The sequence below is a fragment of the Branchiostoma lanceolatum genome, chromosome 13 (assembly GCF_035083965.1).
Source record: "Branchiostoma lanceolatum isolate klBraLanc5 chromosome 13, klBraLanc5.hap2, whole genome shotgun sequence".
Lineage (NCBI taxonomy): Eukaryota > Metazoa > Chordata > Leptocardii > Amphioxiformes > Branchiostomatidae > Branchiostoma > Branchiostoma lanceolatum.
In genome coordinates, this window is record NC_089734.1 from 11,913,002 (window position 1) to 11,928,421 (window position 15,420).

Here is a 15,420-nt window from a genome sequence, read left to right on the forward strand (position 1 = left end):
TCTCTTTCCCTCTCTGCTGAACCACAAACTACATGCACATATAACGTTACCTTGAAATAGCAAACAAATAGCAACAAAAATGGTTTACTTGTTATCTTCTGTAAGGTCGATGAATTGACGATGTTTTCATGTTCCGGTCAATTCTTGAATAAAGGAATAAAGCATTAACAAAAGCAGAATAATCACTTCTCATTACGTGCTGACATGCCGTTACTGTATTTTGATTCGGCACAAGCTGCAATACACCAAGTCTGCCGTGAACCCACCGCCCCCTGGCGGAGATGCTGACACCTGCAGCGGGAAAAGTTTCGACGCCTTCACCCGCGCGACCAAACTGGCGTCTAATCGCGCTGCTAGCTGAAGAAACCAATGGGGCTAATCCGCGTCGTGTGGCCTGACTTTCTGGGCTACGTTGAATCTAGCCTTAATCCAAACCCTAATGCTAACCCTAAACTATCTCCTAACCCTTACCCCTAACCTAACCCGAACCCTAACCCTAACCCTGGCCCTAACCCCTAGCTCTCAACTCTAACTTTAATATGAAATATGTACATAGCATAAGCTTAAGACAACCTCATTTATTTGTGAACACATTAGAGAAAACTATGGCACAACAAGTAGCAAACGATATTGTCCCTTGTCCGCCGATGCTCGTCTAATACACATTATTTATATACATCAGATAGACACAGAAATAAACATATACAAATTTCTAATTCCAAGTAAATGTACTACTAAAATACTACTTTATAGCGTAAAAGATGGTAATGTTTTCGTCATCTCTTCGTTAGGTCGTTACAGGTGATATTTTCCAAACCGTTACTGCAGCTAAATTTCGATTTTGCAATCTACAAAATTGCCGTGGTCTGACCTCCCACTAGTTATTATCTAAATGGGTCAAGTCGAGGTCACCTCCGACCAATCACGTCGCTGATCGGGGGTTAAGCCCGGTCATCAGGAAAGCAGTTATCATATTCGTCGCACAATTACGGTTTAATGGTGCCTTACTTTATGTTCGTGACTGGATGGAGATTACAGCACATGTAACATGTGGGCTAGTGAGTCCCTTAGGATGGTACCTCCAAGTAGATGTAGTGAGGATAGACAGTGACATTCACCAAGGATTCTCCAACCGTTCCTTGCAGTCACTAAGTTGTTCCCTGCGGTTTGTATGTCAGCAACACGGGAAATAATGTTGCGATCTTTCCTCCCAACATGACATATGTTTGAAGTTTTGAAATATTGAAATCTGAATATCACTGAAACTTAATGGATGATGCCTACCTGAAAAGCGGTTTCTAAACAGAAGTATATAGAGACTAATAGTTGACCATACTCTCCAAGCAGATGTAAAGTTTCCTTTGGCCTCCTTTATGCCTTGCAATATTGTGCGAAACATCTTTAACTCATCCTTGGACTTAACATTAGCCTGGGTACATCCTCCGTAATAACCGCTGGTTCAATATTTTTGTTTGCTATAAACCAAGGATCCCAGGCAACTAACACATTTATGCCAAACGCTTTTGTTATGTATTGAGCCCTTCGTTGACGTGAGCCATTAGAAATATTTGCCCCCGCCCTCGCTGATCCATCTCCGTCCCAAAGTGCCCCCTCGGGCCCTGCAGTTGCCATAAGGGAACGTCAGACGGGGTATCGGATCTCGGGCTAGCCTTCCCATAGTTCCCTTCCTACCAGCTGCGCAGCACACGCTTCTAAAACCCGCTACATCTACAACTCCTGTAATACAGCGGATACTTCAGTACAACCCGGCTTCACATTGAGGAGAATTTCATCATCTTGAAGGATACATCCCACAGGTGAGAAGTAAATTCTCCCTACTGTTATCGATGTTAGTGTGTTGGTTCTTTGTGGTTTATCGATGCGGGAAGGGGGTCGAATATGGGGATAATTTTAGCCCACCCGGCATATCGCACGCGTGACCTGTGACCTGCACGGGCTGTTTGTTTACTAGTTTATCACCAAGCTGACTTGTAAAATTATACAACGACAAGCAACATGTGCAAGTTTGTTTTCCGTATCAAAACGAAAAATATGAAACGTTAACTTTAACGTTGTGATCAATTCAAGTAGATTTTATAAGATCTAAAATGGTACTACTGTACTTTTCTTTGAAAGCATAAGACACCCCACACACCACTTATGTTGTTTTGTTGCGTATCCTCTGCCATGTATTTTGTGTGTTTGTACGATAATAACGTTGTCAAAATTACAGTCTAGATATAAGAATAATGCTCGCACTGTAAAATCGTTATCATCAAGCATAGATGAAATAAACATGATCTATTGAATAACCTATCGCACCTTGAGTTTTTATCTACATTCGATCCTGGAGGAAGATCAGATGAAAGCGATATTTTGTAATTAGCCACCAATCAACTTTGCTGATGCGGCGTAACTCATTTTCATTCGTCCCGTTAACTCAAGGGTCCATCGGAAAGGTAATAAAAATGTATTGATTTTGATGCCCTGATATGATTTTCATCCTTCAAGAGCCATCAAATATTTCTTAAGTTATCGATTTATAGATATGAATCATGTTCTCATAAAATATAGCTCTCAACATCGATGGGTTGGTTGGTATCAAAACTAGGTGCATGGTGTTACTTTGGTCTATATGAGACTTTAGGGCACAATATTTTCTATAGTTACAACAAAGCATAAAATCCTTATGTATATAAAGTACTAGTATGTCAAAATATATGGACCAACAAAATTCTACTGCAGAACTAGAAGAAAATCAAGGCGTCGGTACCTAGACTATTTGGCGTTGGTCGCTACTACACTTCACAACTTTATTTCACAATAAAATTAATGATGATTTTTTTATAGTTGTTACAATACGTAACATATTTATGTAAATAAAGAACTATATCAAGATCTAGGGAAAACCTAAGAAATCATGCCGCAGGACTAGAAACGAGCTCTAAATCATAGCATTCTGTTGTACTGGTGGTTCAGTGTATCTTTGTGGTCTCCTTTTATAAACGGAGGAGCTAATTTTAGCTCACATCTTCTCGGTACAATCCATCAGTCATATTTACGCCAACTTTTACCCACGAGTAATGATTAATGTCTTTATCGTTTTCTAATACTGTGGTTATGAACCGAGCAGTGGGTAACGATGAGGGAACATAAGAATAAAGGGATGGGAGGGAGAGTTATTAATGTTTGAACACAAATGTTTATGGACAGGCATTTGTTGCATGTGATGCATTTGGCTATGCACCACAGCGTCTGGTCTTGTTTTTAGAGGGTTCGTTTGTTGATTTTGTTTTAATTTTTGAGGTAAATAGTCGTTTGGGCAAAGTATAGGAGTCCATATCAAAGATACAAAAGGGAAAGTGAAATTCAAAGCTTGAAATGACGTTGTGCTAAATACAAAGTGATATATTCTAGGTCTAAACAACGTTATTGTTCATTCAAGTAAACGCAAAAGAAGAAATTTTAAGTAGATTTAGCTGATTCACATCGCTGTAGCTACATCTTAAGGTTTTCACAAATAGCCTTTGAAATCAGACGACAGTAAGAGAAAAATTGATTTGATACATGTAGCACGATTGTTATAAATGTCACTTCAAAATACACATTTCCGCTAGCAATTTGATAAAATTACTCGGAACGTCATCATTAAATTTTTTGGTACCAACTAAAATGAACGGAAGGGATAGGAACATCTCTACTTTGCTAACTAGTACTTCGTGACAGAATACGATCCATCTGTTGTTGTTTTGCTTGCTCAAGTTGTTGATTTTAGTGGTTATATTTTGCACCTCTCTGTATCCCCTGACAGACAACTGCAAAAACAACTGAAGAACACTTCTGTATGGAATGACGTTTTCCCGCCTACTTATCTTACATGATTGATGACGTCAAATGATTGACAGGGTTGCATTACGACTTAATTCTCGGTCCATTTTCGACGATATCGTCAATTTACCTCAGTAGATAGTGGGAATTTCTATATGGCTTTGTTTTTGACGACTATAAAAATAACTTTTGCACTATACTATGACTATAGATGTAGCCTATATAGACGGGAAAATAACCATAGACTCTTGATAAAACATGTATCTAATAAGCATAATCAGATTGAAAAGTACACGTAGAAGATGTTTCAAATGGTTATTCATATTCAAAAGCCTTGATAATGAAAACAAGAGTGGATAGGGGTCAAAAATAAGAAGGAGAAGGGTCAAAAATGGTCTGACTACCCCTGTAAAGATGTTACAATGGAGCAATCCCTAGTTGTCATCATATATGATCTAACGTCGTTACGTGTTCCCTCGAAAGCTCAGTGGTTCATCCCTCTCTGATTCCCTTTTACGGGGAGTTAGACATATCTCCACCTCATCTGCAGACGATATTGAAAACATAAGTCCAGACATTATGGACTGATAAGGGGGCTTATGGCAGAAGCGACAGGAGAGTATATTATTAGCATCACTCGATCAAGAACGCCACAGGATCAGTTCCTTGTTTACCGTCTCCTGTCTAGCGTATATGGGTATCATTGAAACCTTGAGGACTATTTTTTTCGATAATTTGCAGACGTGCATCGAAAATAATTATAACTGGAGTTTGACATGAAAATTGCTAATATAAAATGCAGTACATGTATACAATATATTCACGAAACTACCACTGGAAAGATAACTTTCGTTGCCTGTCAATGATCTGATAAGGGTGATGACGTCAGGTGATTGACAGGTCCGTTGAACGTTGAGAAGCATTTAATACATTGTAGTTGTCTGCACTGTCTATGTGTCAATATAAACTTGAAAGCTTCACTGTAATGATCATTTTATCCCCGTACCAGAAAATTCTACATTTGATCTTCTCTGTGAATATGTACAGAACACAGTTTGTTAACAGGTTAGACTGTTATTTCAAATCCGCCATGTAATGTTAAGTGTTGTTAGTTTATTTTGGGTATCTCTGGATATAGCCACCCATTTCTGATGGACAAATATTTAGAAATTTAACAAAATCGTTATCTTCCATGTACGGAGATCAGTGGCTTCAGCCCATATTTATTTGTAAAGCGTTTTCAACATTTTTCGTTATAAATTTTATTACATTTGAAAGTTCTGTATTATCCACACTCCACACTCATTGTATGTATGTTTGTTTGTTCTAAAATGTGTGCGATATTTTCAACAAGAAATTTTGCTTAAAATTTGCAATTGCTGAAGTCTCTTTCTCTATGTTCATGTACTAGTATACTAATAATGCTGTAGACGGAAATGTTAGTACTTCATACAAGGTATCATATAGACCAAAATGTAGGCGGAGCAGAGCATGATATCGTCACGTGACAGACGAGGTGGCCGAGTGGTTAAGGCGATGGACTGCTAATCCATTGTGCTCTGCACGCGTGGGTTCGAATCCCATCCTCGTCGAGATTTTTTTCCACTTTTTACCCCGAAATTTTGGGGTAACGAATCTTTAATTATGTTCTTAGCTATCCAATGTAATTTTAGAAATATTTGAATTTTAAAAATTGATTATTCATAAACGTTAAAACTGGCAAAACAAATATACTGAGCATCACAGTAATATCACAGGAAGGATGCTTTTTGGGAGACCTTCAGAGAAAAACCGTTAAGAATCGATAGAAATCTAACCCCCAATGGTAAGATAAGAGATCTGTCAGCGATGTTAAAAGATAGAAAATCTTTACTTACAGGCTCTAATTGATGGACATTTTCTGCTCCGCCTTCACCACTTGACTTAGAATATTTTAGTATCGATCCACTGGTGACCGTATTGTCTTACTCATTCAGCTAACGTGGGGGTTGCTTTTAAAAACACAAAGACGCAGTAACAGAAAACTATCAAATGATCAAATACACAAACAAACAAACAAATAAATAGATAAACAAACACGTAAAGATAGTATATCTATGTTAACCATGAATCCACCTAAACCAAATGGTAAGAACTTGGTCGGTGGCGGTACGTTTTTTCATTTTCATGTCGTGGATGAAAATAAAAGACAGAACTGCTGGAATAAAAACTTTGAACAATAATTATCTTGTCTATCTTAGAGCTTTCATAATTTTTGGTTTATAGGAAGATTTTGTTAAAGGAAGAAGTGCAGATTGCAGAATTTCATAGATGGAAGTATTGGGTGAAATATTTGCGAAGCTTATACAAGCTTTATCTGACTCTGACATACTCGAGGATATCTTATTTATAGCTCGGTGGGCCTCAACGGAGGGACGAAAGATTTTACCGGCTTACGAGCCGAGCAAAATCCAAAATTGAATCATCTTAGGACGTCCTGGAGTGCTTTGTTGTCGAGCGAAATGTATTACAGTAGATGCTATCAGGTAGCTAGAAGAAGGAGATGTACAGGAAATGGGTTCCGAAGAAGCCTACACCTCTCCTGATACCATCTTCTGAACGAATTTCCGCAAGCCTCTTTCAGTTGTAATGGCATAATGGACTGTCGGATAACGCTTCCTACTTCCGCCCGTGAGAGCTGTCTGAAAGGAGGAAGGACCGAAGTGATATAAGAGGAAGAGAAGCATCATTTCTGTCCTCAGAGGAGCTTAGTAGTTGTTTTTCAAAGTTGAAGTTACTTAAGTAGGCTACACATTTACAGAAAAAAAGTTAGACCTAGAAGTGAATGACTCAAATTCAGGGACGGAATAGCTTTAGTGTGACAAGTCATTCATTGTGATGTCACCGCGTATTGAGAAACTAGTGTTACACCAAACGTAGCCGCCATTCAATTCTAGGCTGGTGTCTTTTTTGTGCTCATTATGTACTGTTATTTAATATCGTGAGTCCATATTAAAGATACAAAAGGAAAAATTAAATTCAAAGCTTGAAATGACGTTGTGCTAACTACAATGTGATATATCATAGGTCTATGCAACGTTCTTGTCCATTCAAATAAACACAAAAGACGAAAAAGTACCACTAGATTTTAGCTGATTCACATAGTTTCAACCACATGTTAATTAAGTTTTGCACAAATAGTCTTCTGAAGGTCTTCAAATGTTTTCTGATTGGATATCAGTTCTGATTGTATTCTATTTCCAGACCGGGTAGATTTCAAACACCCAATACAGTCAAAACAATCAATAAAAAAGCATCAAGTCCAGCATAGAAAGACGGTTACACTCATTGACGATTATGTCGGTTGACAAGTTCAGATTCAGATGTACCTTTGTCAAAATACTTTTAGACTGAAGAATTGCTTCTGAGGCGAGCTCCGGACCTCACGCACTTAAGACAGGTGACAGGTGCAAGCAAATATTGCCAACGTCTTCGTTCTGTCTCACGACAGGCCTTATCGATCGCTCGGTCGCCATGACGACCCGAGCGATAAATCGTTAATCCGTCGTAACTCAATAGAACGATTCGAGCCGGAAGTGCGCCTGTCGCATCACCATACATACACGCATTTCTGAGCGTTACCGGCGGAGGTTTCTTGACCCATTTCAACAAGAGAGCTCTATTACACCTGCTATACCTTCATCAGATGTTACAGAAACCCAGGTAAATATCTCTGAACTTTTTTTCGTGATGGGGACATTTTTTTCGACAGCATTTGGGGTGACGTTAGATCGTGGAATCGACTTATTCTTCCATTGGTAGACGTTTGTCTAGTTTGATAATTCTCAAAAACTATTTAAACTATATAAACTATATCATCTTGGTCACTGTATTAACTGTACACGCAGGTCTATCGGTTTGACTTGTACGTGATGGTCTTGCACTTTGACACAGCCTGGCTAAATGATTCAAATGCTGCACACAGCGTTTGGTCTATCTACGCACTTTGACATATTCTACGGTCCCTTTGAGGTAATGTAGCATTCATCCATATGATTTGACTTGTCCACCGGGCTTTCGTGTTGATATTGGGCGCGTGGTGTGTGCATATAGATGGTGAGTTTTTTTAATGACAAATAGAAGACGCATGACAAAGGAGGAGAACTTGTAATCAATATTGGAGTGGTTGAACTTAATTAACCAGCTTTCTCTGTACTTTGCATTAACGAAACAAGAAATTTAGATTCTAGCCTCTATAGCATAGATATCAAGCTTCTTTTGCGTTTGTTTTTGCTTTTATAACCGTGTATTAATTCATGAGATTGTACCAGGTTTGAAACAGTCGTTCAGTCTATATAGGTGAAGAGAATGCTGCTTATAACAAGGAATAGTGATGACAAATGGATAAGAAACGTTTCGAGTCCTAAATATGGGTGAAGCCATGTTTCATCGCAAGGTGTCTTGGACGCACTTCATGTTCTTATAAGTCATTGTGAATTATTTTTCATGGAATTTTTCAATACGGAAAATGCTATCGTGCAATAAAGCATGATGTATAGCATAGAAACAATGGCTAGGGCAATGTTCTCTAGGTGAATGACTTCTTGTTACATCCCTCGGGAAAAAGTAACCCAGATTAGAAATTCTTCAAAATCATAATTAGTATCCTAAGGGGCTAATAAATATGTCCTCGCTATCTCCAGGGAAACCGAAATTATATTTTCTCCTCAATTTTACCGTTGATGGAACCGACGTCTTTTGCAATCTTGAATGTAATTAACGTTAATAGTAGACTGTATGGTGTCAGGGCCTACAAAGGCCAGTTCTTCGGCACCAGGGCTAAGATGCCCCCGAGGAAATTTCGCTTCAGCCCCCTTGATGAACCCTCGGACATTCAACCCTCGGACAATTAATTGTGTGCGTAGGCGAACCGTTATTAGAAGAGAAGCATTACTAGCAAATAGAATGGGCTGAAAAAAGGCGTAAAACACAGAGAATAAGTTGGATCTTTACATCCACTTAGAGATTAGTAAACTGTTCAAACAAGCAAGTAAAAAAATCACCGGGGTGGGTTTAGCTGGCCAGGCGGGATAGGAGCTTTCATTACCGAGGAAACACAGCCAGCAGCCCTGGGAGAGAAACTGGTGACCAGGCTATGTATGTATGTTTTACATTACAGACCCATGGTCTTAGGCTACGTATTTTTCAGTACAAAGATATTTTTATGCGACGAGATATAGCGGTTACCTTTTAAATTAGGTTGACGGATTTATGAAATGGCCACTAAATTATACCTTATAAACCTGGCTGGGGATGGATGTCTCTATTACAGGTGTTTCTTACCAATAAATCGACTTTCCGGATCACTGGGAGCTTTGGGACTACATTAAAGTATCAGCTAAGTGTATTCATGGCCTGTGAAAGATATGGGCCAAGGGGGAAATAAACAGGGAAGAGTATTTCATGTCGTCGATAGCCTCTGTAGGATTCAGCAAGGACAGAAGCGCTCCCGTTTTCAGCATGCTTTGTACTTAACAAACATGGTTTGCTGCATAGGAACGCCCTCCTGAAGCCTAGCGGATATTATTAGAAGTGCAGCAAAGTTAATCCAATGCCTTGTCACTTGCGCTTGGGTTAATACATAGCACTTCATTCCAAAAGAACCTATAAAACCTATAGATTGAAATGTCTCCAGCGAGACAAGGACAGTTCACGCAGAGGCGAATCTTGTGCATAATTCAGAGGAGGCGTTTTCTGATTATCGATTCCCTGTCGCCAGGGAAACGACGGATCGATACAAAAGACCATATTAGGAGATGAGCTATCAGTTATCTGGAGTTACTGATCGGTACAGGGTCATTGCGTATGGCAAAAATACACATACTTCACAGAAGGGGAAGAGGGAGCGATGATTCACCAATGGCAGTACAGATATATTGATTGGATCAGGATAAGAAAATAAAACTGACAGCATTGGGCAGCAGACGCGTCTACTAAGGTAACCAGGAATGTAAACTAGTACCAGGGCCTACACAGACCAGCTCTTCGGCACCAAGATTAACATGCCCCCGACGAAATTTTACCTCATCCCCCACGAGGTCGAGGAAAGCTGTTGATTGACTTCAGGGTGAGTTTATGACTTAGCCAGGCGGGGATAGAGGCTTATAGTGCCGATGAAACCTCATCTGCAGCCCTGGAAACTTGTGACTTATTACTAAGGGCAACGTTGCGCCGACTGTATCTTTACCCACTCTTTACGATAGGATTTGCATGTCGGTAATATAAAGCTTGTGATAGATTAAGTGAAGAATAGACGGCTTAAAATGCACGTACTCTGTTATGGAGATCGCGCTATCTCGATATGGTAAGTAATGCTTAGATGATATCTAGATTCGTATCTACTATTTACATCTTTCCCAAAATTCAATCTTGTGCCTAAGGCCATGGCGTACTAGTACTCACACCAAATCATGTTATTGATTCTTAACTTTTCTTATCTTATCTTATTTTTAGCTTTTAGTTTTCTTGTACATATTCATATTTCAGCGTCCAACTACATACACAACACGGCAAAATCTTTGTAGTAAAATAATCAACATTTCAAAAAAAGTAGTTATCTGATTGTACTCTTCTCCTTAAGCTTTCTTTGTGTGTTTGCATGTTGATAATAGTAAAACGTGTCTCGCTTTAAAACAACTAATTAATTCATAGCACGTTTGTAGGCACATAGATGCTCCTGTCGTTGTGTAATAATGTCCAAGAAAAACATCTTAGTGGAGAATGATTTAGTGGCCATTTTGACTCTACGAGCACCAAACTATGTTTCACTACGCCTGTTAAAGACAATTTAACTGACCCGTCTCGTAGCACGTCCATATTAAGCGCACCGTAACTGCTTCTGCAGACCCGGAGGTGATTTAAACTCACTCGCACGCGTAAATGTTAATCTACTTTCTACACAGCGCCCCTACTGTCCTTCTGTGCCCTCATCTTGGGAACGAAATCGTCCAAAACGTGTGTCAATCACAAGAGATACGTCATAACTTTTTTTTTTACTTTCCCAATAGACCCTCGTTTCTCATACACAACACTGTTGACCAACCATATGCATGCACGGTAATACAATTTACTCTGTATCTAACCATTGAAGATAGAAATATCTCATCTCTGACCTCATCGAGCTAACGAAATCGTCGAAACATCTGTCAATCACAAGAGAGTCTGAAGAGACGCGTCATAAATTTTCTCACTTTCCCAATAGACCTTCCTTTCTCCTATACAACACTGTCAACTAGGGACCAATGATATGCGTCCACGGTAATACAATTTACTCTGTATCCAACCATTCAGGATAAAGATACAGTATCTTCAACCAACGTGTGTCAATCACAAGAGACACGTCATAACTTTTCTCACTTTCCCAATAGACCCTCGTTTCTCCTGTACAACACTGTCAACTAGGGACCAATGATATGCGTCCATGGTAATACAATTTACTCTGTATCCAACCGTTCAGAATAAAGATATCTTCAACCAAATGTACGTTTAGACATTCGTATGCAAAGTGGCACGTTCTCTAAGCGGTCGCGCTGGAGACATTAGATCCTGTCATGAACGAAATTAGTCTGATCCATTGCAATCACACACAGCCAGACGGCTGCAGACATGTCCTTGGTGCTGAATGCTGGGTGGCCCTCTAATGGCAAAAAGGGGGAACTGTAGTCATGTTGTAGCGTTCATAAACCTGTTCTGGCTTCTACACCCTTTAAGGGTCTGCTAGCTTTAACTGTGTCAGCTGTAAGAAGTGACTCGCCCCGTTAATAGCCAAACGCCACAGAGTCATTGAGGATGTCCTTTGCCCTGAAGCTTTGGTAAGAAAAACACTTTGGTTGTCAATCGAGTGACCTATACTAGTATTCAAATTTGTTCCTATGTATTTATCTACGTATATGGTATGTATGTATGTGCGTATCTATGTGTATATATATATATATATATGTATGTATGCATGTATGTATGACGTATGCAGGTAACGTTACGCACTATGTATCCACATATATATCTGTCTGTTTTCAATTTTCCACTACAAGCAAAATTATCTTACAAATCTCATGGTATGTATTTTACGTTCATTATATTGTATCTTATACAGTTGATTTGCTACAAAGTTTAAGTTTTTTCGTGTCTAGTCATATATCTTTGTTGCGGCCACTTTTCAAATGTAACTTACTGCCTGCAATACACAAAGAGGGTAAGACTGGGCTTGTATATTCTAGACATGCCTTTCCACACGATTCAGACAAATTGTGTCTGTGTCTGGCTGGTCTTGATTGTTTCTGTGTCTGGTACTGAGACCCGGTCATTAGGCGGACGTGAGCCCAGATGCCGCGCGGGTCAGATGTTAGCAGGGTACTTCTGTTGATGAAGGATGGGTCGAAGTTAAGGCTGCTTAGAGATAAGATGTTATTATCAGGATTCTTGTTATATGATAAGAAATATGATCAAGTGTGTGTATGTGTGTGTGTGTGTGTGTGTGTGTGTGTGTGTGTGTTTGTGTGTGAGTTTGTGTGTGAGTGTGTGTGTTTGTGTTTGTGTACTAGGCGCGCGCGCACGTGTGCGTTCGTGTGTGTGTGTGTGTGTGTGTGTGTGTGTGAGAGAGAGAGAGAGAGAGAGAGAGAGAGAGAGTATGTGTCACTGTGTGCATGTGATGCTTGCGTCATCACGTCAACGATGTAATGTACATGTGGTGTGTTGTGATGTGATGTGCATGTGATGCTTGGCATACTTTTCGATGTCTTTTAAGTATTAAGTAGTTTTAGTTTTCTGACTACCCTATGTTTAAAGATGATGTGTCAATCAAATAACAGCCTCTTCCAACATCTGCTTGAAGGTAAATCTATCGTAATGACTCCTTGGTCTCTCCTTCCAGAAACGTATTAGGCCCAATTTATACACAGATTTTCTGTCGCCTGGCAGATATCTACAGTCCAGATATCCAGAAAAGCTGTGTCTAAATTGGCCCTTAGTCTGACAGCATTCCCAGCTGGTTTGTGATGACAATACTGTACCGCCAACACTCGATGGAAATTTGTTTAGTGTTGAAAGACGTCCTTTAACATGATCTCACGTCAATAACGCCATCCTTCGCTTGTGTAGCGTAATTGAAGAGCCCAAAGTAGCGGCTTCGATCAGAAATATACCTCCTAACGTTATACAAGCTAATCAGCCGGTTGGCTTGTGTGTTGCAGCGTGCTTTAGCTCTCCACGGTCCTTGTTAGCTGAACTCGATTCTTCTTTCATCAATTTAAGTCCCTTTCGATTTCTGGATGCAATTAGGGTTGGTTTTTCCTCTTGATCTCGTTAGGTCTAATGTGTTATGGCGGAGGTTTCAAGCTGGGAGGTAGGAAAGGGGCGCTTTGAAGCTTGAGGTTTAATAAGCCGTGCCCGCTCGGAGTTTCTAGCTATCCAGTTCGCTTACCCGATGTCTGGCAAAATACATTTAGAAAATGGCTAGGGGCGCACGGAAGAGCTTTGAAAACTTGTAAGCATTTCGCCTGTGTGACTTCAGCTCTGATGATGGGAAGTTCAGGTCTATGAATGATGTTATTGCCTTTCACATCCTTCTTCTCTATTAGGCCATTACGTGCCCAGAACACGTAAGGCCTTGTTGATTTCATTATATGGATGACATCCGCGCGCGCATCATTACCGTCCGTTACTACAGAAAAAGAAGTTTTGAACCATACTGTAAATCGTGCAAAGCAGCTACAAGTTGAGCAAATATGTATGCCGTAAATTGCGCACACAAAAAAATACTTCGGAGACTAAATACTAATATAGTTGAATGCCAAGGTCAATTCCAAAGTCAAAGACGATATGAAAGTACAAAAATGAAGAATATATTATTTGGTATATCATACTCTTTGTGTTTTATCATTTGTTCTGTTTTAGATGTCTTATTGGACAATCTATTTGACACTACAGAAAGTCTAGCTTCCCTGTTCCAAGTTGTGATAAGTTACCTCTTCTCTTGTCGAGATCTATAAAAGATGTGTTCCATTTAATCAACTTTATGTAGCCCCGCAGCCGCGCTAATATGTCTCCAGTACAAAGCTAACCCCGTGGTCTTCCCCAATCCGTCACCGGTCGGACCTACTGACACTACCGGGAGCGGGGAAGCACTGCACCGCCAGAGCAAGTCAACTACTTGTGTGGCGACTCTTCCATAACCGTCTTCTCGAAATCATGTAAATGAGAATTTACAAGTGTATTACGGAACTTGGCTATACCGCATCGTAGGCACCTAATGAAAATGCTTTATTTTTCGGTCGCTGAGACGATTGTATGTTCGTGGATGGTAAATGACTGAAAAACTTAGTCCCGACGTTTGAGACCGCATTTGTGACCCTGTAGTAGCGCCGCCTAGCTCTGCAGTGCGAAGTAGAACTAGTCATTATCACCCCGAGGAAGTTGTATTAGCTATATTAAGAACTAGGTTATTTAAGATTGTATGTTATATCGAAAATACCGCTTTCAGGACAAAAGATCTTATGTTACCTCGAAAATGCTACTGAAAGAAACTATCAGGTGCAGAGAATAAAAGAATGCAGGAGAAAGAAAACTTTCGAAGGTAGAAAAGTTGAAGTATTTTGGAGTATTGTTGAGTATGTAGGTGATACATGATATCCTAGAAGGTTACAGAGTATGAATGATATGAGGGATGTGGGACACTTGCTGATCAACTGACCCCCACCCCCCACTCAGGTCTTGTTCGTGATCAATTTCATTTATGAAGACATTTGAATAAGTGACAAGATCGCACCCTTCAAATCGACCTCATCACTGATTCTATCAACGACCAAAACCCTCCCCGGCACTTTGGGAAATAAAAACCACCGGAATAATCGCCGACCTCAATTATCACGTTCTGTTCAACTGCCAAGGAAGGGAACGTCATTGTTTCTCTCCCGTCGTGCTTTGCGAAACAGGGGTCGTCTCAGGTCAAGTGCGTCAGATAGTTACGAAACAAATGAGAAATTGTCAAATCTTGTCTGTCAAATCTTGTTTCTACCCTCTTCTATTCACATTTAGTGCGAATGATACAGAGACAGCTGTCTAGGCATGATATAGGCTAGGATTCTCGAACTTAGTTCGTAGCAATCTAAAGAATAGGCAAAATTCGTTATTCCAATGTTCTTTCAACTCGGTGACCTTAAATGACCTTCATCATAACTACAACATCACACAGTAAGTAGGGGTGATTTGAAACGAGTTAAACTTGCATGATATGAATATCATTTCATCCAAGTTCTAGCAGAGAGGTATAACTTTCATCAAGGAAGCTCAGGTTCGATTCCCTAAACGCAACCTGCCGCCAACTCGGCGCCAAAGTGTCCCGATTTGACTCCAATCACTTCGATGGGAGTGATTCTGTCCGAGGCCGGGTGACATTTATCGATATCTAAGAGTAACAGACGGTTTATAGCTAGAGAATCGTAGCGGTGAACGATTTCATTACTTTTCAGGCAAGTGAAACCTATTCTCCAAGCAGATGAAATGAATGTTGTGGCCGCGATTTTTAACGTTTCTAGAGTCGGAGGGAGAGAGACGTTA

At 40.0% G+C, this 15,420-nt stretch overlaps 1 non-coding gene across 1 annotated transcript; it reads left to right on the forward strand.

Annotated features, from left to right (window-relative positions):
* Positions 1-5,338: 5,338 nt before the first annotated feature.
* Positions 5,339-5,420, forward strand: Trnas-gcu (transfer RNA serine (anticodon GCU)). The gene has a single exon. It is a non-coding gene; the product is annotated as a tRNA-Ser (tRNA).
* The last annotated feature ends 10,000 nt before the right edge of the window (positions 5,421-15,420 follow it).